The following is a 15365-nucleotide window of genomic DNA, read 5'->3' on the forward strand; positions in this document are numbered from 1 at the left end:
TTTATTGATTGATTGATCTTAACGGGTGCCACTGCTTTCAGTTTGCAATAAGGAAAAACCTTCATGTAGATGCTTTCTTTGTGGTCTGTGTACATTGAGCACCTCCCATCATTAAGACTCATGAGTGCTTGGCCTTCTGCAATTTAGCTAAGCAATGTTTTAAACAGCTGAACTCCTATTAGAAACATTATGCCATGAAATAAGCATTCCCCAATTCTACATAGCAATATCACACAAGATATACAAATTTAAATTTAGTGCATACATTTAAAATAAAACTACTTTACTGTTAAAGCTGTGTGTTTGTTTATTGGATTTAATAGGGAACTGTCTTCATGTCTTATTTAAGTGGGTCTTGCCTGTTTCTCCAATCTAATTATTTACAATTTTTTACTAAAACATTTCATTGATTTTTTATCATAAGAAACTGATTGAACAGCATTTATATTGAGTTGCACTTTTCCTTGAGCCCCTCCCCCTCCCCTGCTGATCATAGGTAACATGCAGTCATAGTAAGACCATTTGCTGGGTGCCTACCCCTTTTCATGGGGTCTTATTTGACCATGTCTCCCCATCATCCAGAATCTCCACTCCCCCCCTTGTTAAGCTGACTAAGTCCTGGCGACGCATCCTTTCCACACTTTTTCATACCTATGGATGCATGCCCTGCCCTCATAGACCAGTTTTTCTCTCATCCTACACAATCCCATACCTTCCACCCATTTTTTTATTCTTGGAAAGGATGTGCTGCCAAGCGATGTCTCTCTTGCCTATCATGTAACCGACATTAAGCAGCAGTTTGTTGTCGGACATCATGTCGCACTCTACCTATATACCTATCGGTGCTGTTAGTGTTATAGCTATTCATGTGGGTTCTTCCATTGAGTGTGACACTCTATCCCAGAAGGGTTGGATTTTCGGACAGTCTTACAAAGTGTGAATGAATGTGCCTTGTTGACCTCATTGTAGGAGACATAGGCTATCTTGGACTCTGACTATTCTGTATAGGACTACATGTGTGTCATAAGTTCTGTGTAGGATTTTTAATTGTATTAGATGGAAGATTGCTCATATGGCTACTTTACTCAGGAATTGTAGGGCATCTCCCCAGTCTTCGTCTTTAAGTCCCCAACATCCCTCTGCAAGCTGGATCTCAACTGGGTTAATTCTCCCTGTGTTTTCCTCAACATGGTGGCAAATGTAAGGGAAATTCTTTTTGTGGTCATGTGTCTGCTAAACAATCCTCTTTCCAATGGGAATCTTTCTTTGTTTCTTCCTCCTGGGGGATCCTGTCCTGCAGGGCATGTCTTAGTTGCAAATATTTAAATATTTGCATAGTGGCCATGTCGTATTTCATCAGTAAGTGTTCAAATGGCACTTTCTCATTTACATCCCAAATGTCACCCAGTGTGGAGAGACCAATCAGGTCCCTTTGTCTAAAGCCTAGTAGATTTGGCACCGGGTGGAGTCTCATACCCACCCATAGGGGAGTTTTCGATGTTAAGTCTTTTTTCCCACCCCATTTCTCTATTTAACTTGCACCATAAAGATGTAACTGTAGCAGTAGCCTGCAGGTTAGTTGGTGACATCTTCTCTCCAAATTGTATGTGGAGATAACCTTTCTGCGCCAATTTCTCTCGGTCAATCCTAAAAGCTGGGGCCTCCAGTGGGGCATGTGCCCACTCATTTACTATATACACCTGTGCTGTCTCATTGTATTTCTGAATATTCTGAAGTGTTATGCCCCCCTTGTATACTGATCTGTGCAGTGTAGAGAGTGTGATTTGTGTTGAGACGTTCAGCCAGAGCAACAATTGTAGAAATTTGTTTGTAACTTGGAAGAAAGTGCTGGGGTGGCATATAGACTATTTTGCATTATGAAGGTGAATCTTTGAAGCGTTATCATCTTGAATAGCATTGCTCTACACATGAGAGAAAGTGGCAATGCTCTCCATTGTTTTATAACCTTATCTTCTCTCTGTAGGAGTGGGACCAAGTTGTCCTCGTAGTGCGTCCGTTAGTCTCTGGATATCCATTGGCCCAGGAATTTAGAGTGTCGAGTGACAACTTTCAATGGTAGAGGGAGTGTTCCTCTAGTCGCCCAGTTACCCATCAGAAACATCTGTACTTTCTCCCAGATGATCCCCAGCCCTGAATATGCGCTATAGATTATAAAGACTTCCTTAAAGCACTCTAGAGAGGATCCTGGTTTTGCAATATATAGCAGTATGTCATTGACTTACAGTAATATTCAGTCTTACCATGATTTGCTCCAGCGCCAATGCCATATTGGGGCAATAACTTTGACCTATTCAGCTAGGGTCTCAATAGCGATGAAGAATAGCATCACAGACAGGGTGTACTCTTGTCTTGTGCCCTTCAAGATGGTGAATTCCCTGGAAAGGATTCCAGTCACCTTAAGCTGGGCTCTCTGGTGTGTGTAAAGGAATCTGATCCATTGTAGGAATTTTGGTTAAAATCCCATTTTCTGCATAATGGCAAACATAAATGACCCCTCTATTGAGTCAAATGCCTTATTTATGTTTAAGGACACGATTGACAGTGGAGGTGCTCATTTTAGCCACCATTGCAATGTTATTATATAAGCGCAATTTGGTCAACCAGTGGGGTACAGACCCATTCTAGTCTAGGTGCACCTGGTCTGAGATCACCTCCTGCAGTGTGTCTGGCAATGCCTTGACAAGCATTTTTGTGTCCTCATTTGTAGGAGAGTGGCATTGACTGCATAGTTGCCCCCAACATTTTGCTGATATTTTGACTGTTTTATGACTCTAGCCAGGCTGTGGCCCTGCTATCCAGGACCCCAGCCTATCTGCTTCCTCTCTAAACTAATGTGAGTACCCTAGGTACATACCAATTGGATACTGAGGACACCCTATCAGCCCCTTGTAGATGGTACCCTAGGTACCCAGGGCATGGGTCCCTCAGAGGCCTACCAGGGGCTGCAGCACTTATTGTGCCACCCCTGGGACAGCCATACAAACTGACACCACCAGACCACTACTGTAGTCTGGGTAAGGTGGTGCTTGCACCCCTTACAGGGATATAGGTACCCTGTATCCCACTTAATTACAACACATATATCCTCATAGGTCACCCCTAAAGCAGGCCTTGCTAATCCTACAAGGCAGGGTGCTGAGATATGTGTGAGAGGGAACCCCTACCTGAGTAGGGCACCTCTGCAACCTTCATTAAAACTAGTGCAAGGTTGTTTGTAGTGCAGCCATACCATATACTCTTAACCGCATTATAAGTAATCGCGATAGCGTGATAACTTAAGAGTGGCTGCACAGAACCATGACGTGTTTGGTGTCAAACATGTAGGAATCATACCCCCAGTCCAGCCATGGGCATGATTCCCCCCTGCTAGAGGGGCGAGATGGTAAAAGCGGCAGAATTTAGAAAGTGCACACGTAATACAAAATGGATGCTACCCGCCACCCACACAACTCTGGCTGCCTGTTGCTGGGCAGAACTCCAGCCACGGCAGCTGGACAATAGGGATCTTGTTGCAGGGAGGTGTTCCCACCTCCCCAGACAGACTATGTGGATTGGAACTGGGTGGGTGCACCATAGGATGCATTTCAAAGTTGCACGTAGGCTGCTATAGCGCCTACATTCTGCATACACCGCCTGGAACCGGTTCAGGGGCATCCTGTCCCCTGCTCAGGCGGGAAACACACAAAGGGGAGAGGGTGTAGCCACCCTTTCCCGCCTGAACTCTCATTGGTGGGCTCTGATTTAGCCACCCCCCTATACCTCTGGATAAAGGTGGGTGCAGGGTCCCCAGAGCCTCAGATTATTCTTGAACTTCACAGACTTGAACTTCGACTTGCTGCCGCACAGCTGACTGAAGAAATCTCCCTTGGGGTAAAGGAGTTACCCCCCTGCTTGGTAGGCACCTGAAACACTGCAAGTGACCCGGTTGGAACTTCGCTGCTCCAACGGACATCGACGACTCCTATCTACCTTGAGGTGGGTTTCCAAGCATCCCAGAGGCCGGTGAGTGTGCACAGCAAAGCTCAGCACCGTGGACCCTGTGGGTGCCGAGATCCCCAATACCCCAGGACACCGGCCACCTCTTGCACAGCACACAAACCCGACGAGTGGGGAAGTTGTGCTTTGGCCCATTATTGAGCCAACCTCTCAGCATCATCTGTGCCAAAGATCGATGCCCTAGCCCGCTCCGGCGACCCGTGGGCGCATCTTTACGCACGCCAAATTGCTGCCTCCCGCGGTCCCTTGTCTCTCGACTGGTGGGCCCTAGCGGAGGTCAATCTTTACTTCCAAGAGTTCCCCTGGTTGCTCCAGGCCTGCTCTTCAGTCTCTTTGCTGGAGACCTCGCTCAGACCTTGTGGGTCTGCACCAGTAGCTGATTTGTGATTCTTGCGTGGGTTGCGGTTGCCAAGGCTTAGTGGATCCAATCCGGACACTAACACCGCAGCGACCCTCATCCTTCGTGGGACAGTCGCCCGCCAGAAGCTGGCCTTCCTTGAACTTGAACTCCTGCTAGAAGTGTTTTTAAACTTGTAAATTTCAACCGCGACATTCTCCATAGGGTTTAATAGAGATCCTGCCAGTAGCTTATACCACTTCACGCGTCTCCTGTGGGTCCCCTTCCTCACTACCTTGGGTGGTTTCACAAGGGGCCAGCGACCCTAAATGCCCTAGGCATTGTCTGTAGAATTGTCGTGGTTCTTATACCACTTTTTTAATATATGGATTGGTCCCCCCCTGGAGCCCTATGATTCCAGCACTATTTATTGTAACTATCAATGCTTGTTTGAATTGTAACTTTACCTCCAGCCTCATAAAGAGACTAGTGGGCCTATTCTTAGAATAAATACATATATTTTATATATATACCTGTGTGGACTACTCTTTCATTTGGTCATTCAAGAGGTTATCTATGGTAAAACAATAAGCTTAACACTCCTTCAAGACTTAGCCTGAAGGCTGCTCTCCACAGCTACCACTAGGATAGCTTTCTTTAAAGGTTGTCTTTTAACCCATCACCATAAGAGTCGAATTGGACTGGTGCAAGGTGTCCCCTATAACTAGAGGACAGCATATGCCAGGCCAACTTCTCACATCATTAAAAAGCGATACCAGTCTGAATGAATCCCATCTATCTCAGGACTTGCCTGTTTTAGGGATAAGTACAATTATCACAGAACATAGATCTCCAGTTAGTCCACCCTCTCAGTATGCCGCAGTGTACAGCGCATGCAGTGTGGCCACTTTTATGCCTGCTATTCTCTTAAAGAGTTCAGCTGATAGCCCACTCAGGCCCAGAGTCCTCCCAGACTGTAGCTGCATGATTGCAAGTAGTATTTTGTCTTGTATTAGATCACTCTCAAGTTCTCCGTCTGTAAACCTTTCCAGCCTTCTACAGGGGCAATCCCTTACGAACGTTGGTACTTCAGGCTCTGAACATATTAACTAATGGTCATAAACGTTCTGCATGTTATTGGCCAGTATATTCGCTATTTCATGCTGCCGATCATAGTAGCGCCATCTGGTGCTACAATGTGCCCAATATGACTCCTATCCCAGTTGCTGCTGCTGAGCCATACCAAAAATTTCCCAGCTTTATCCCCTGTTTCATATATATGTTTCTGCTTTCTAATATGTGTCCATTTTGACTTGCTCTGTCACCAGGGAGCAGAATTCCTCTGTTATAAGGAGGATGCTCATTCTCATAGTGGGCGTTTCCATTGTGATACTCTTTTTCCACATCGCTAAGCTCTTGTTTTAGATCTAATCGGCGTTGGGATTTTTCCCTCTTTTCCCCTATTTCATCTCCTAATATTACCCTTGTATCATGGCTTTACAGACTTCCCAATTAGTTACTGCGTAAGTCTCTGTTGCGGAGTTGTCTTTAAAGTAATGCTCCGTAGCCGTGATGAGATGTTCCAGTACTTCCTCATTCATCAGGTACCACAATGCCATTCTCCATTCCATCCTACCGCTTGGTTTTTTCATGCCATTGTGATTCTTTGTGGTGAGTTTGGGCTGAGATCCCCCTACTTTTAAACTCGGCCTTAGTAAGTCTGTGGAGTGACACTAGTGGTGTGAGTAAGTAATCTATCTGGAAGTGAATGTTGTGCACCCCCAAATAGTAAGAGTAGCCCTCACATGTCCTGTGTAGTGTCCTCCATATGTCCTTGGATCCCATAGCCAGCCCAAAATCTCCCAACTTCCCAGCCAAGGGGTTATGTGTCTGAGTGGAAGTAGTTCTATCCATGTGTGTGGATGCATAGTTATGTTAAAGTCTCACCCTATTAAGGTTGTCACCTGGGGCAGATCCCCCAGTATTTGCTTCAGTTGTTGCAATGTGTCGGTCTGCAGTCCCTGTGGGACATATACGTTGAGCCATACCATGGGTTCTCCCTACCAAGTCCCCAGGACCACAAGGAATCACCCCTGTCCATCTGACTAGACCTGCGTCACCTGGAACAGTGTTTTTTTTTTAAATTAGGATCGCAACATCTCTAAGGCATAATGTGTAACCTGACTGACCAGCCAGTTTGTATCTCCCTCTGTCTAGGGGGCCACAGTTGGTGCCATTTAGGTATGTTTCTTGAAGAAACACCACCTCTGTTGCATATTATGTTACAGCTTTAGTTATTAGCCCCCATTTGATTTGGATTCTCAGCCCATTAACATTCTATGTGAGCAGGCTAAAGATGTATGTTCTCATATTGTTGTGTTCGTCCTCTTCTGCAGCAGGAGCGAGTCAATCCTGGTTGGAGTGTCCTTTTCGCACAGTGTGTGCACTCTGGTTTCGCTGCTAAGTGATTATCATTAACAGTGTCCAACTCCCCTACCACCCTACCTTGCCATGCTATGGTCTTTAAACAGGCCGCCACCCCAATGCATGGTATGTCTATCACCCAACAAATTCAAAGGCTCAGTGTCAACATCTGTACTGAGTATCTTGGAACTCTATTTCATGGATGGTGGGGGAACTCCCATCGCCGACGAGCATGGAATGCAGCCCCTTTTGATTCTCCCCTGTCTTGCTGGGGATGGGTCCCAGGGTGCTGGGGTGCTGTATAAGTATCATGGTTCCCGGAGGCATGGGTGAAGGGGATAGAAGAGTACTCTCAGATGATCTCCTCAGATGTAATACGTGTGACCGTCAGCGGCGGCCCATGGTCTTCATCTTTTTCCTGGTCAGAGTCCTCGTCTTGGGACGCTTCTCATTCTTCCCCCAGGGCGTTCCATTTATTGGTGATCTCGAGGAACTGTTTCAGTTGGAGGTCTGCCACCACTTTCAGCCTTTTCAACAATGCTTGATCCTTGGTCGGCACCATGGGTGACTACCCTGGTAGTACTTTGCAGAGTTTTTCATTCCTGCTGTCTCAGAAACTGGAATCTCCTTCTTCCATTAGGGGGTTGATATGTGTGTCTTTCTAGCCAACCCTGGTATTTTTCTGCCTACGTGAAGAACTGTGTCTTGCTCAGAACTCATATGCAAAGTTTTGCTGGGAAGAACAGGGCATATCCGATGTCTAGTTTCTGCAAATGTTGTTTGAACCCCAGGAATTTCTCTCTGTTTCATTTTACTGCTATACTTAATCCAGAATATATTGACCTTTGCTCCCTCCACCATCTATGGACCTAGTGTCAACGCTGCCTGCAGTATAGCATCCCTGTCTCGGGTGATCAGTAACCTTGCCAAAATGGCACGTTGTGGGGTGCCAGGGATTGGTGGCCTTGCAGAAACTTCATGTGGTCTTTCCACCAATGAAAATGTTCGAGGTCTTCCCTCATGGTACCACAGATGATAGCCAAGGCTCCAAAAACAGTTCTGAGCTTGGGCTTTTAGCTTTTTCAGGGATCACATCATCGGATGTTGTTGCAGCTTGAGCGGCAATCTCCTTCTCCAGCATCCTTATGCAGGTTGTAGTTTCAGTCACTGTAGGTTGGACCAGGGCCAAACTAAATACTACATCCAATACCTTGTCTACTAATTTTTTGTGGTTGACTCATAAAAGGTTTACTTCTTGTCACTGTGTCAATTTTGACTTCCTTGGGTTGTCTTGGCCTTCTTTATTCCAGCCAAGTTGGTCGCCGTATGAGTCACAAAGCCCTGGCACATGGGTGATGGCTTTTGACCTTTCTCCCCATTCTCTGTGCAGGTATCGTCTTCCTCCAGATGGGATCTGGTGGTCTCGAGCTGGATCATTAGCACCCCTCCACGTTTGAGTCCTTTGTTCTCCAGACTGTGGTAGTTTCAACAGGTCAATACGTGGTTTAGTTCCCTTTCGCCAGGGTCTCCCGACCAGCTCTCTTGTATCCACCTTGGTCCCATGTGTGCCACCTCTGACGGGTACCTCTGTCCTGCACGGAAAGAATATTGCCTACTTCGGCCCCTGTCAGTCCACCAAAGGACTGAGTGCCTTGTCTCTTCATGTGGTGGACCAGGCATTGGTACCCTCCCCAGTCCAAGGTGCATCTCATGCAGCTCCCTGGACACAAGCTCTCCCACCATCAGCCACACCTCTAGAGGCAGCTCATCCCTCAGGTCCACAGCTTTATTCCAAAAAATTCAGGGTCACAGGATGTTTAAGGCTTCGCTGGCTGTAGGACCCTCCACAATCTTAACCTTCTCTTGGGCTCTCAGAACCCAGTTGATCTCTCTAGCTACTGTATTACTGATCGAAGAACTAATAAAGCCCGCCACCCATGTAATGGCCCTGCAGCCATCAGTTTCAGTAATATTTGAAGGGAGGTAGGTGCCAGGTTTAGGGTAGTGTTATATGTCCCATTCGTGGCAGGCGAAAGGCTGAGCAATGCTCCCACCCAGGTGGAGAGTCTCAGACGGCTGATAGGTCCCCACCTACCTGTCAGTAGCCGTAGGTCCAGGTTTCAATGAGCCCATCGCCGGCCCCAGGTTCAGATTCCCACACCCGTAGCACCACAGGTCTATGAAAGCTACAGTCTGCCCCACCTGCTCTTTTATGCGACCGCATCACTGCTCAACTGCCATCTGGCCCAATATTGGTAGATGATGGATTGTTCAACGGCCCTGCCTTGGCTTAAAATCCCTGGCATCCGCCGGGTTCTCACATCCCCTGTGGTGGCCATTGATGCCAAATCCAATGTGCTTGCTGCTCCTCCCAGACTCAGAGCCCCTTCACTGGTGCCGCCGGAATTGAGGATGGCTGGGGTCCACTATGCCAGTCCTCTTGTGCAGACTGTCTTGCTGCTACCCTGCATCCTTCACAGCAGGGAAGGGTTGCAGTCTGCCAGCAGGTGAGGACGAGAGCCCTCCTCCATTCTGTGGGCTCACTGGCCTCCACTCCTCACTGCACAGGCCACCGTCCAAGCAGTCCGCAGTATACCAAGATGGGGGTAGCAGCTCTTCAGACTGCTCCGGGTGAGGGTCTTCACCCGAACGCAGAGTCTCCACATCTGACCCCGGTGTCTCCAGGTGCTCGATAACACCCCAGGCCTTGGGTCTCCCTTCTCCTCAATCAATTCCTCTGGGGTTTGGCTTCAGGATATTCATGCTCATGGGTAGCCGACACCGGAGCTCGGTATATAAGAAGCTGTCTCCATCCCGCCTGAAGCCACACCCCCCCCTATTCTAATGATTGTGTCAAAGTGCTCAAACATGTTCTGCTATAGTGAGATGCCCAGGGTAGAGCTGGGTTTGAAGTTCACTCATTTCCCTGCCCCTTACTCCTTTCTTAAAGGGCATTTATAAAGTTGGGTGGAAATCAAAGGTTTTCAATTTGTGAATGATGTTAAATCTGGAAGAGAATTTTCTTTTCGAATTTTCTTTTCGAATTTTCTTCACAGTGGAAGTTGGACATTTTTAATCTTTGCGTGGTATTCACACAGCTTTTTCGTCTTGACTGTTTTATGCTGACTGTTTAACTAGTGCACTTTACCCCTGCCAAACAGTAGTAAAGGGCCTGTGCTCTACTTTTCAACATGATGAAATTGGCTTACCCCCAATTGGCATATTTAACTTACCTATAAGTGCCTAGTAAATAGTGCCTAAAGTGGACCCAGGGCATGTAAGCTAAATGTCACCAATGGGCTGCATCACACATTGTTGCACACACTGCAGTGACAAGATAATCATGACTATAGGCCTGCCATGTGGAGTACAGTGTTGCAAGATTTAACTGCAAATCCGACCCATCAAAATAACCCTTTCTGGCATGCCCAAACTCTCCTTCCAAATATTAATACGCCACCCCTAAGTAGGCCTTACTGCCCATTTAGGTGTGGTGCACAGTATTTAATGACAGGAGTGGACATGTAAACGTTTAATATTAAATATGCCCTTACAGTGAAAAGGCTTTTTTCAAGTTGAAGGGTTAGCTATTATATAGGAAAGCACTGGGATATAATATTATATTTCATGTTAGTTATCCTTGCTTAGGAAACAACTATAGGGTTCATTATTGGACTTTTAAAAATATTTAGTGGAAGCCCAATTCATTGGTAAAGCTCAATAAAGAGTGCAAAGAAGAGCTGGTAAAGCTCAAAGGCTTCCAGAATGAGGATGGCATAAATGGTTCTGCCGCAAGCAAGAACTGCAACCCAAATAGTTGCTGAGTATGATTAAGAAGGTGTGGTTTTGAATTTTTTACATTATAAGGTCACAAAAGGAGCCCGGTATTACAAAGTGAGATGGAAGTGGCCAATAAATCAACAGGAAAGAGAAAGAAAATTCAACAGAGGAATCACACGAAGAGGGGTTCACAGTTAGAAGTAGATATGGCAAAGAAGGTAGTATTGACAGAGAGGAATTGTGAGCAATAGGAAGTGCTCAGGCTCTTTTGGTGGGGGTAATTTGCTGAGGACAATCTTATATCCTTGCAGAATTCTGTTTTTAATAATGGAAACAGTATCTTTCTTGAGACAGATTTCACAACAACAGGAGTACAGCATCCATTTTAAGACATCCTCAGTCCTCACCGTTACTTCTTGTCCATCATCCCTACTTCTCATTCAACATCCCTGCTTCTCATCCCTACTTCTTATCCATCATCAATGCTTCTCATCCCTGCTTCTTAGCCCTACTTCTCATCCATCATTCCTACTTGTAGTCCATCATCCTTAGTTCTCCTCCCTATCTAGTTTCTATCCTTCTTAATTCTCATCCCGATTTCTCATCCATTATTTCTACTTCTCATCCATAATACCTTCTTCTTAACCATCATCCCTACTGCTATCCATCATTCATCAACCCCATTTCTCATCGCGACTTCTCATCAATCATTCCTCCTCTGTACTTCTCATCCCTGCTTGAGATGAGAATAAGGATGCTGGATGAGAAGTAGGGATTAGGGATGAAAAGTAGGATTGATGTATGAGAAGAAAGGGTGAAGGATGAGATGTACGACTGATGGATGAGGAGCAGGGATGAAAAGTAGGGATGATGGGTGAGAAGGATTAGTTACTTACCTGTAATCCTAGTTCTCATCCAGGGGTATACTCATCAAAGTCATAATCTATGAATAATCCCCGCCCATGTGCGGGATCCCGGAGCATATAGAAAATACATATATATAAATATATATATATATATACATATGTGAAAACATATAAATGCAGCCTAATAATGTTCAAAACATGGCAATGCTGTAAATTACATATTTTTGCATAGTAGTGCCCCCGTAACCCGTAAGGAAAAAAGGAAGCATCAGGCAAATTATAACACAGCACTGCTTTATTGCCATAAAGCAACATGTAATTGTAGGCATTCGCCAGTAGGCTGCAGTAGAGTATCAAGAATCCAAGAAAAACTGACACCTTGCCTTTAAGGCATTAGAGTAGGGGGACCGTGCCTTTAAGGCCTGCCCGTGACCCCCTGCTCCCATGATGCACTACAGGTGACAGTTGGGCCAGTTCTTTTTGGCGGTGCCTCCGCACCTGAGTAGATCTGCCTTCCATACATCACTTATTTAAAGAGAAAACATTGCTCGTCCGGGGAGGTGGGTGGGTCGCTTATGACTTTGATGAGTATACCCCTGGATGAGAACTAGGATTACAGGTAAGTAACTAATCCTTCTCATCCAGGGGATACTCATCAATAGTCATAATCTATGAATAGAGTAGCAAGCCCATACCCAAAGTCTCGCGGACGAGCAACAAAGCAGTTAAAACATACATTAAAAGACACATCTTGTATTACAGTTATGCAAATAGGTTCCTCAAAGAGGCCTGCCCCACCTGGGCGTCGGCCTGTGCGTCTGAATCTAGGCAATAATGGCGCGTGAAAGTATGGACTGAGCGCCATGTAGCCGCTTTACAGATCTCAGACATGGGAACGTTGCGAAGGAGTGCTACCGTAGAAGCCTTCCCCCGAGTAGAGTGTGCTCTAGGTTTACCCTGCAGAACTTTGTGGGACAGTTGGTAAGCCAAAGCTATACAAGAGACAATCCATCTAGAGATAGATCTCTTGGCCGCAGCCAGCCCGGTATTAGTGGGTCCATAGTTAACAAAGAGCCTGTCTGACTTTCTAAGAGTAAGGGTCTTAGCTAGATAGAATTTCAAAACCCTCCGGAGGTCAAGAGAGTGTAGAGCTCTCTCCGGGGGTGTGGTCGGCTGAGGAAAGAAGGTGGGCAACGTGATCACCTGATTAATATGGAAGTCCGAAACCACCTTGGGCAGGAAGCTCGGATGAGTACGGAGCACCACCCTATTAGCATGAAACACCGTGTAAGGTTCCTTGCAGCAGAGGGCCTGAATTTCACTAACCCTACGGGCCGAAGTGATGGCTACTAAGAAGGCAGCCTTCCAGGTCAGATGTTGCAAGGAGGCCTTATGAATCGGCTCAAAAGGACCTCCCATCAGTTTAGAGAGAACGATGTTCAGTTCCCAGGAAGGGGAAGGAGACCTCACAGGTGGGTAAACTTTCTTAAGCCCTTCTAAGAAATCCTTTACCACTGGCATCTGAAAGAATGAGGTCTGGGTAGGAGACTTCCTATAGGCTGTAATAGCAGCTAAGTGTACTCTGATGGAAGAGTACTTTAACCCAGACTTCGCCAAGTACAGTAAGTAGGGGAGAATAACCTGTTCTTGACCCCGGATCGGATCAAGGGTGTTATCTCTACACCAGAAGCAGAATCTTTTCCATTTAAAGCCATACGACTTCCTCGTGGAGGGCCTCTTTGCCTCCCGAAGAATGCTCATACAGTCCGGTGGAAGATCTAGATGTCCGTACTGGATGAATTCAGGAGCCATGCCGTCAAGCGGAGGGAGGGGAGATTGGGGTGGAACACTCTCCCCTTGTCCTTGGTCAGCAAGTTCGGCAGGCATGGCAACCTCCTCTGTGGTACCTCCGACAGCTGGAGTAGATCCGGGTACCACCACTGCCGGGGCCACTCCGGTGCTATTAGGATCATCCGAGTTCTGGCCCTGTAGAACTTCTGAATCACAGCCGGGATGAGAGGGAGAGGAGGAAAAGCGTAAAGCAATGTCCTCGACCAGCTGATCAAAAGCGCGTTCCCCTGCGACCCCCGTTGAGGGAACCTGGAGGCGAAGACGGGGCATTTTTTGTTGTCCGCGTCTGCGAACAGATCGATGTCTGGTATGCCCCACAAGCGGAAGATGTCTTGAGCGACGCCTTCGTTGAGCACCCAGTCGTGCGCTTCGACGAAGTCTCTGCTGAGGCCGTCCGCCTGCACGTTCAGGGTCCCTGGCAGGTGAACAGCGACGATCGCCAGGTTTCTCGCCAGAAGCCATTTCCAGATTGACTGGGCCTCCAGAGACAGGACCCGTGATCTGGTCCCTCCTTGCTTGTTCAGATAGAACATAGTTGTGGTGTTGTCCGTCTGAACCTGAACATAGTCGGTCTGCAGGGATGGGTACAGGGACTTGAGAGCGAGATGGACTGCTCGTAGCTCCAAGAAGTTGATGTGATAGCTCTGCTCGGTAGCGGACCAGAGACCTTGTACTTGAAGCCGGCCCATATGAGCCCCCCAGCCCTGCATGGAGGCGTCTGTGACCACCGTCTGTGTCGGAGGCGCCTGATGGAATGGGACGCCGTGAAGCAGATGGGAGCGCTTCATCCACCACCGGATGGAATCTTTGGCGGCTTGATGAAGGGTAATGTGATCTTCCCAGCGGCCGGTCCTCTGCGACCACTGATCCTCTAGGTCTTGTTGCAGAGGACGCATGTGCAGACGTGCGTTGGGCACGATGTAGATGCACGAGGCCATGGATCCCAGGAGAGATGACACTTGTCTGGCTGTGGGATATTCCGTGCTGAGAAGCGTGCAGCTTTTTTGCAGCATGGAGGATAACCTCTCCTCCGAAGGACACACGCTTGCGCTTGAGGAGTCTAGAGAGGCGCCCAGGTAGTGGATCCGCTGAGTTGGATTGAGGATCGACTTCCGGTAGTTGACCTGAAGGCCCAACGAGTGTAGAAGGTTTAGGCAGAACGAGAGATGACTCTGGAGTTGAACCGGGGTGGAACTTTTTAAGAGCCAGTCGTCTAGATATGGGTAGACGAATATCTTCCGTTTGCGGAGAAATGCAGCCACCACCGCCATGCACTTTGAGAACGTTCGTGGCGCGGACTTGAGGCCGAATGGCAGGACCTTGTATTGATAATGTTGGTGAAAGATGCGAAATCTGAGAAACTTCCGATGTTTCGCTGAGACAGGAATGTGGAAGTATGCATCCTGTAAATCGATGGCACACATCCAGTCCCCTTGGTGTAGATGTGGGAAGATCTGGTGCAGTGCTAGCATCCTGAATTTTTCCCTTCTGAGAAATCTGTTGAGTAGGCGGAGATCGAGGATGGGTCTGTAGTCTCCGATCGCTCCTCTTTTCTGAACAAGAAAATACCGGGAGTACACTCCCCGATTTCTCTGCCTGTTTGGAACTTCCTCTATGGCGTTTTTGGAGAGGAGAGTGGCAACTTCGTCCTTTAAAAGCTTGTTTTGGCTGAGAGGGAGTGGCTGTTTCCGTGGGGGTACCTGCGGAGGGGGAGATTTGAACCTCAGCAAGTAGCCACGCTCTACAATACTCAGCACCCATTTGTCGTTTGTAATTGTATTCCACTCTGCCAGGTGAGCGGTGACACTTCCTCCCACCGGAGTGGCGAACGAGTGCGGAGGAAGTAAGTTTTCACTGCTTGGGAGGTTGCTTGTTAGAGGACTGCTGCTGTTTAGCATTTCCTCTTCCTCTGCCCCGGCCCCTTTGCTGAAACTGGGACCTCTGTTGGTTTTGAGAGGACCATTGGGGCGTTTGAACGCGCTGGTGAAAGGCACGTTTGTCGCCCTGGCGAAAGCGCTTGCGGAACTCTTTGCGTTTTTCCAGTCCCACAGCCTTTACAGTGTCCAATTCCGTTTTCATCTTGCTCATTT

At 47.3% G+C, this 15365-nt stretch overlaps 1 protein-coding gene across 8 annotated transcripts in view; it reads right to left on the minus strand.

The window, feature by feature from the left end:
• Positions 1 to 15365, minus strand: part of LOC146811006 (uncharacterized) — a 1023327-nt gene that overhangs the window by 137486 nt on the left and 870476 nt on the right. The window lies entirely within an intron of this gene.

The sequence above is a fragment of the Triturus cristatus genome, chromosome 7 (assembly GCF_964204655.1).
Source record: "Triturus cristatus chromosome 7, aTriCri1.1, whole genome shotgun sequence".
Lineage (NCBI taxonomy): Eukaryota > Metazoa > Chordata > Amphibia > Caudata > Salamandridae > Triturus > Triturus cristatus.